Raw genomic sequence first — 8,455 nt, forward strand, 5'->3', positions numbered from 1 at the left:
CAAGCCGGCCGGTGTGGCCGAGCGGTTCTAGGCGCTACAGTCTGGAACCGCGCAACCGCTACGGTCGCAGGTTCGAATCCTGCCTCGGGCATGGATGTGTCTGATGTCCTTAGGTTAGCTAGGTTTAAGTAGTTCTAAGTTCTATGGGGCTGATGAACTCAGAAGATAAGTCCCATAGTGCTCAAAGCCATTTGAACCATAATTTCAAATCTTCTCAAAATTTTTTCTCGCTTACATGTTTAACGTCAGATATTTTACATATTAACTTATTTCTGCAGTAATCAGACGTTTCAAGGCATTTTATGCATGGGAGTTCGATACTGCAAGGAATCTAGGGTTTTACTCGTGATTTTAAGTTAGATTTAGAATTTGCTTTGCTACATGTCAGACATTTTATGTTATTGGACAAATGATCAAAAACTTATTGCAACATGTTCAATAACGTGTAATAAAGGTCGCTTTCGCCTCTAGTGTTGTTGGTGTGGACATCACTGTTGTTCCCAAATTGTGATGGATTATTTATGATAAATTTCACTAGCGAATATCTGTAATGTGATGATTCAGTTAAATGGCTAACTCGTTGAAGAGGTACCGGTACCTATGTGATGACTGCGGGTGAATACTACAAATAATTCGTACTGCTCGGTTTTGTGAAGTCAATACTTTCTTTTTAAGTGACGAGTTACTCAGAAAATTATGCCATCAGACATCATCGAATGTACCTATACAAAAATTTCAGGAGGTAGATTCGTTTGTTTCCATGTATGCTTTGTTTGAACAGCTCAGTAAAATTATTCTTCAAGTTCAAGTTTCGTCTATATGAATCACCCAAATATTTGGAGCATTCTGTCCCGTTCATGTGCTAGATCAATTGTTAATATGACTCTGTTTGTTGTACAGAACTGAATATACTGTTTTCTCAAAATTTAGGGAGAGGGAGACTCCATTTACAGAAAACCAAATAATAATTCTTTTAAAAAACATAATTAACAATACCTTCTGTTGCTTTGCCTCTAATGGGAACTGGACGATAATTACTTAAATCATTATTGCCACAGTTCTCATAAAAATATTTTAACAGTGGCATATTTGGATCTGTCTGGAGGAATCCACTGTGCCAGTGATGCATTGAAGATATGATTAAGGAGATTATTTACTGAGTTAGAATAACTCTTCTGAATTCTGTCCGAAATTCTATAGATGCCACATGAGACTGTATTTTTAAGAACTTTGGTATATGTATTAATTTCATTGAAGGATGTTGGTGCTAATTCTTGTTGCTTAAGGCTTGGTGGCAAGATATTTCTAATAAACCCTCTTGCTACTTCAGCTGAAACATTGAACCCTATTTTTGGTGCTACATTTAGTCAGACGAATGTACGGTAGGTGGAACAAAGAAGTTCTTTTCTGGATTCCAAGAGATAACAAAAGACTGAGACGACAACTATTGCAAGGTAAAAGTAAAAGCAAAGTCCGTGGAGTACAGCCCTTGACTGGGATGCTGGCCTGTCTGAGGGTAGTGTGCAACATTTATCCCTCTCCACCCTGGCCTGCACAATTGTGCGGCGTTTGTAATAAAATTGCTGCAGCTGAGCTACATCACTTTTTTGCATCACTCCAGACTGCAATGGTTTTGCGAGTTCCTGACTTCTGTTTGGCAGCTGTTTTGCTTCATATTGTGACCACCAGAGTGCAAAAAATCATTTCAAACTTCAACAAAAAGCCAAAATCATGGGTACCAAAGATAAACCAATATATTATCCTACATTTCGTTAGCTTGAGCCAATTCCTGGGTTATTTTAGAGTGAGATTGTTTCATTTAATGTATGTAATAAATCTAAACAAATGCTTGAAGTGCTAGTTGGATTTTATGTGTATTTGTATTTTGACTTTCTGAACAAACTATCACTATGAGAATTTTTTTGTATGATCTACAGGTCATAATGTATGGAAATTGGTACATTTTGGATAAAGCATTAAAATTGTTTTCTCTCAGGGTGGAAAGGGCTATTCACTGCCGCACCAGGAGGGGAACGGTGGCGATTCCATCGCCCCAGCCGCCATTTACTCTCGGAAAAGGTCCCCGCTATTTACCCCTGGGAAAGGTCGCCGCTACAAATTTGATGGAAGCCGTTTAGACCTGGAGCCGTCCTGATTGTAAAGAGAAAAAAAAAATATTCACCCCTATGAGGGACTGAACCAGAGGTCTCCAGTAAGGCTGCTGATGTTTTTAAAAATACTGGGAATCCGAAATATCGATATTTAAAAAAATATGATTATCGTTCCTCGATATAGCGAAAAAATTTATCGATATATCGACGAAATCATATCGACGAAATGATATCGACGTACCAGCCAAAAAACATATCGGCTGCACATTGTAAATATACTGCCGGTTTCAGAGCTGCATATTTAAGAATTGACTTATTATTAGATATTCTGTACACCAACACCCTAGGAGACTGCTTATCCCCCTCAGAGGAGGAACTGAAAAGAAATGATGCACGTTCACACTTGGCGACAACCACTTTGGTAACAATGGTAACTGCAGCTAAGTGGCACAATAAAAGGTGTCCGACGGGTTGGTTTCGTCACATATCGGATTTGTCTGGAACACTTCATGCTGACTTCCCCGATTTTTTAATTTCTGCAGACGCAGCAACATAGCAGCTGTAATGTCAAAACCGCATGGTGAAGTTAAATGTTGCAGTTTCTGTCGGTAGCGCTGAGCGCCGATTACGTCAACATTTCCTCTCAAACGTCTTCGCCCACCGCAAAGACCAGTCTTGTCATTTAGATTTTTGTTCATCAGTATCAGCAACGGTCTTTGAAGAATGCTGATGTGAAGAAATATTACACTAGTTGCGTTAGAAATTGTTTTTGAGGCAACTGGTGTGCTACTTCTACACATAGAAATATTTGTATTCCATTAACCCCCCCCCCCCCCCCTGCCGCCCGGGCAATCGAACTTCTTCGTTGCGCCATCTATATTTGCTTCATTCAAAGAGAAAGACGGGACGAGATGAAAGGTCAAAAAGAAGTACGACTTCCACACACATGAAAGCAAAATTATGTTCTACAACAATGTCAAAAGAACAACTTCAAATATTTATCGAAAATTTCGGAAAGAATATAATGTAAAATAAAAATATCGGCTCTTGATATTGCCATTTAGATAGCTATGTATCGGAGACAAAAATGTTTCCGACATTATCTATATTTCTTGGGAGAAACGTCGATGTATCGACATATTAACAGCCCTAGTTTCCAGGGCCAGAGACCACAAGAGTTTTACCCACTAAAACAGCACGGCCACGTACCGAAAGGTGGACGTATAAAATTAGAAAGCATGCAGGAATATCTTGGGTGCATGTAGGGAAGAGGTTTAGCTAAAAAAATAACTGGATTAGGGAAATAACATTCTTAATTTTTACTACTTCGTAACTTTAACATTATCTCCAGAATATTGCCCTCCACGCTCCTTGTAGCGCTCCATGCGTTGTTTCAAATAAAATATCAGAGATGGCACTAGTATTAACGCTAGGCAAATAACGTACTCGTAATTCCCAAATTTCCCCGGTACCGAAATTTTCTTCCACGATTATTTTTCCAACTTTTTTGTTTCCCCAAAAATATTATGTTTACCAAAACTGCGAAAAAATTCTTATCTGGAACCAGTGTTGGCAGGTTAATGGGCAGCATTAATGGAGAGAGGAGACCCCCCATGACTCGGTAGCGCAGCATTTTACCCCGAGGTCCACGCTATTTGTCTGTTATAAAATGAGTACAGTTATTTTTTAGACAAACTTCGTAAACAGTTAAGTCGTGGCTCGTCTTGTCAGTTAAACAGCGGTGTGCAAGGCATTAGAAGAAGCGAGGAAACAGTGGAACATATGTGATGCGTGTGGGGTGGCTGATAATGATGGATGTACAGCGCGTTGCATATGTTTGAAAGTTGTAACAAAGCTGTTTAAAAACGACATTTACCAACAATTATTACCCCCAAACGAACATTTTTTTACCATTTCGTAGAAATTCACAAGTCTTATCGGGTCATCCTCATCGTAAGGAACCCCACCAGGCTGCTCACATGTTTGATGGGTTGCTCTGGATACGCGTGGCTCGTCTTGTCAGTTAAACAGCGGTGTGCAAGGCATTAGAAGAAGCGAGGAAACAGTGGAACGCATCGCACGCTGACTGCCGCTGGCCGCCCCGACGCCCTCACCTCGACTGGAGCAGCAGCTGCCGTTGCAGCGACCCTCCCGGCTGGACGCTGGATCAGTCTGCGCGGCGTCCTGCCGTGTAACTGTTCTGTCCTCGTGCGCGACGCGGCGCAGCTTTTGAAATCCTGCAGCCCAGTCAACCCTGACCGCCAACCCCCCCCCCCCCCCCCCGCCACTACCCGCACGTGATCGTGACCTGTCACCGTGACGCTTGATGCACCGACCCGGGACTCAGAACGTCTGTCAACGTCTTCTTCTTACATCCGGCGCCAGTGCGTACTAGTGCAGTGGTTCCCAATCTGGAGGTAGTTACCCCCTGAGGGGTAAAATCTAATTTTCTGACGGGTAAAAACAGAAAGGGTCAAAATCGTTCAAATGTCTCTTAGCACTATGGGACTTAACATCTGAGGTCATCAGTCCCCTAGAACTTAGAACTACTTAAACCTAAGGACATCACACACATCCATGCCCAAGGCAGGATATGAACCTGCGACCGTAGCGGTTGCGCTGCTCCAGACTGAAGCGCCTAGAACCGTTCGGCCACACTGGCCGGCCAGAAAGGGTCAATTTTGTTACGGTCATGAAACTGAAGTGTTCTCTAATGATCATTACAATTACTGCTATTTCGGAATATAGTAATATATATATACACTCCTGAAAATTGAAATAAGAACACCTTGAATTCATTGTCCCAGGAAGGGGAAACTTTATTGACACATTCCTGGGGTCAGATACATCACATGATCACACTGACAGAACCACAGGCACATAGACACAGGCAACAGAGCATGCACAATGTCGGCACTAGTACACTGTATATCCACCTTTCGCAGCAATGCAGGCTGCTATTCTCCCATGGAGACGATCGTAGAGATGCTGGATGTAGTCCTGTGGAACGGCTTGCCATGCCATTTCAACCTGGTGCCTCAGTTGGACCAGCGTTCGTGCTGGACGTCCAGACCGCGTGAGACGACGCTTCATCCAGTCCCAAACATGCTCAATGGGGGACAGATCCGGAGATCTTGCTGGCCAGGGTAGTTGACTTACACCTTCTAGAGCACGTTGGGTGGCACGGGATACATGCGGACGTGCATTGTCCTGTTGGAACAGCAAGTTCCCTTGCCGGTCTAGGAATGGTAGAACGATGGGTTCGATGACGGTTTCGATGTACCGTGCACTATTCAGTGTCCCCTCGACGATCACCAGTGGTGTACGGCCAGTGTAGGAGATCGCTCCCCACACCATGATGCCGGGTGTTGGCCCTGTGTGCCTCGGTCGTATGCAGTCCTGATTGTGGCGCTCACCTGCACGGCGCCAAACACGCATACGACCATCATTGGCACCAAGGCAGAAGCGACTCTCATCGCTGAAGACGACACGTCTCCATTCGTCCCTCCATTCACGCCTGTCGCGACACAACTGGAGGCGGGCTGCACGATGTTGGGGCGTGAGCGGAAGACGGCCTAACGGTGTGCGGGACCGTAGCCCAGCTTCATGGAGACGGTTGCGAATGGTCCTCGCCGATACCCCAGGAGCAACAGTGTCCCTAATTTGCTGGGAAGTGGCGGTGCGGTCCCCTACGGCACTGCGTAGGATCCTACGGTCTTGGCGTGCATCCGTGCGTCGCTGCGGTCCGGTCACAGGTCGACGGGCACGTGCACCTTCCGCCGACCACTGGCGACAACATCGATGTACTGTGGAGACCTCACGCCCCACGTGTTGAGCAATTCGGCGGGACGTCCACCCGGCCTCCCGCATGCCCACTATACGCCCTCGCTCAAAGTCCGTCAACTGCACATACGGTTCACGTCCACGCTGTCGCGGCATGCTACCAGTGTTAAAGACTGCGATGGAGCTCCGTATGCCACGGCAAACTGGCTGACACTGACGGCGGCGGTGCACAAATGCTGCGGAGCTAGCGCCATTCGACGGCCAACACCGCGGTTCCTGGTGTGTTCGCTGTGCCGTGCGTGTGATCATTGCTTGTACAGCCCTCTCGCAGTGTCCGGAGCAAGTATGGCGGGTCTGACACACCGGTGTCAATGTGTTCTTTTTTCCATTTCCAGGAGTGTATATATTTCCAAACAGTACTGTTAACGCATGAGACAATGTGGTGGAGGTTACAGCTTCTTAAACGAGTGTTCGACTAACATCCTCACAAAGTCCACCCACTACACACATAGTCTTTACTATGAATCTATGACAGTAAAAGTGACACATATACAGCACACATCGTTAAATAAATTTTGAATATACCTTCTATGAGTTGTGGATCCCCCCCCCACACACACACACCAGTAGACCAAAAATTCACTTTGCCGCAATCAACGACGTAATGGACAACATGACACATACAGTATATATGTAACGGCTACTGCACAGATGAAGTACTTACACTGTATTATTATTATTATTATTTTCGATTATTCCCATTTAAAGAGAGCGTTTGAACTTGAATTCCTGTATGATGATTGTTTATGTTTTTTCTGAGCCCAAATTTTCTTCATGTGTTCACTGTGTTGTTTCTTTCGCTGCGCTGTCCATTTGCATCCTGGTCTCTTCTGTGTTGCTGTGTCAAATTTATGTTTTTTGATGATGTTCCTGAATTCAGTTCTACTTTCTACATCGTTTACTGTTATATGTGCTTGTCTGAGGTCCTCTTCAACTTCTTTTATCCATTTTGTTTTTCCCCTGCCTGAATTGATGACTTTAAGAATTCGCTTTGAAATTCTGTTTTCATTCATCCTGTGGATATGTCCGTAGAACTGCATTCTGCTTTTCCTTATTGTGTCCGTAATCATGTCGGTGTATTTATATAATTCTGGTGTTGGTCTCTTCTTCCAGATTCCTTGCTCTTGTATCGGGCCTAAAATTTTCCTGAGAATTTTCCTTTCTTGTTTCTCTATTTCTTTGATTTTAGTTTACCCACTTATTTGTGTTGTTTCAGATGCATACAGTGCCTCCGGAAGTACGACAGTGTTGTAGTGCCTCAGTTTTGCGTTAATGGATATGGACTTTTTGTTATAATAGTTCCACGTGAGTTTATATGCTTTCTGTAGTTTTTTTACTCTTTCCTCATTGGCCTTTACGTTGATCCCTGATGGCTGGATAATTTCTCCCAGGTACTTAAAATGTGGTACTTGTACGATTTTCCCATGGGTTGTCACAATAGGCAATTTGTCTTGTGGCACTCTTTCTATGTTCTGGGTTTTCTCATATGAAATTTGCAGGCCAGTTCTTTGTGCAATTTCGTGTAACTTCTCTATGGCATTAGTGGCTTCTTTTCTATTATTTGTGAGGATTGCAAGGTCATTATTATTATTATTATTATTATTATTATTAAACAATGGAAAATCCAGGATGGAATGTAACAATATTATGTAAAGGAATGTTGCCACTCACCATATATCGGAGATGCTGAGTCGCAGACAAGCACAACAAAAAGACTGTCACAATACAAGCTTTCGGTCAACAACTTCTTTGTCGAAAATAGACGACAGACAGAAACACACACACACACACACACACACACACACACACGGAAACGCAACTCACACACACATCACTGCAGCCTCTGGCAGCTGGAACCAGAAGCTGTGTGCGTGTGTGTGTGTGTGTGTGTGTGCATGTGTGTGTCTCAGTTATTTTCGACAAAGGCGTTGTTGACCGAAAGCTTGTATTGTGACAGTCTTTTTGTTGTGCTTGTCTGTGACTTAGCATCTCCGATATATGGTGAGTGGCAACTTTCGTTTTCATAATATTGTTATTATTATTTCATTATTAGTGGCAGTGGTCAGATACAAAACATTCGCAGCCTGAAGTCTCCCAATTTGCGACCAATCAGAAATAAGGAGTCCAACAATGAAGTAATTTACAAACAGTTGGCCTAAGTACAGCGCAAACATTTCGTTGGACTGATTTTATGTGGGGCACCAGGGTATGGGGTAACTACGTGCCGTTACGCACAGGATTGTTACAGAGGAAGCATGTTTTGTAGTAACTGTCTATGCAGCTAGTTAGCTTTCTTTTGCGAGAAGGATATGAAAGTAGCACTCGCGATACCCTGAGCAATCATTCAACATTCTGTAAAAAAAAAGACTAGTAACAATGATCAGCAGCAATTACTCATTGAACCATCAGTTCATCGTTCTATAAAACACCTATAGAGGATAAATATCATTTGTCTCTCGTCATTTTAAAAATGAAAACGTCGAAAGACAATTTTTTATGAT

The 8,455-nt window shown here is 43.3% G+C and overlaps 1 protein-coding gene across 2 annotated transcripts in view; it reads right to left on the reverse strand.

Moving 5' to 3' along the window:
• LOC124711815 (cytochrome P450 6j1-like) overlaps positions 1 to 4,301 on the reverse strand; it is a 111,863-nt gene extending 107,562 nt beyond the window's left edge. For both annotated transcript variants that reach the window (XM_047242041.1, XM_047242039.1), the window contains exon 1: positions 4,226 to 4,301. The gene's annotated coding sequence lies outside the window, so the exon portion shown is untranslated. The remainder of the gene's footprint in view (positions 1 to 4,225) is intronic.
• Positions 4,302 to 8,455: the final 4,154 nt, after the last annotated feature.

Source organism: Schistocerca piceifrons, chromosome 8 (genome assembly GCF_021461385.2).
Source record: "Schistocerca piceifrons isolate TAMUIC-IGC-003096 chromosome 8, iqSchPice1.1, whole genome shotgun sequence".
Lineage (NCBI taxonomy): Eukaryota > Metazoa > Arthropoda > Insecta > Orthoptera > Acrididae > Schistocerca > Schistocerca piceifrons.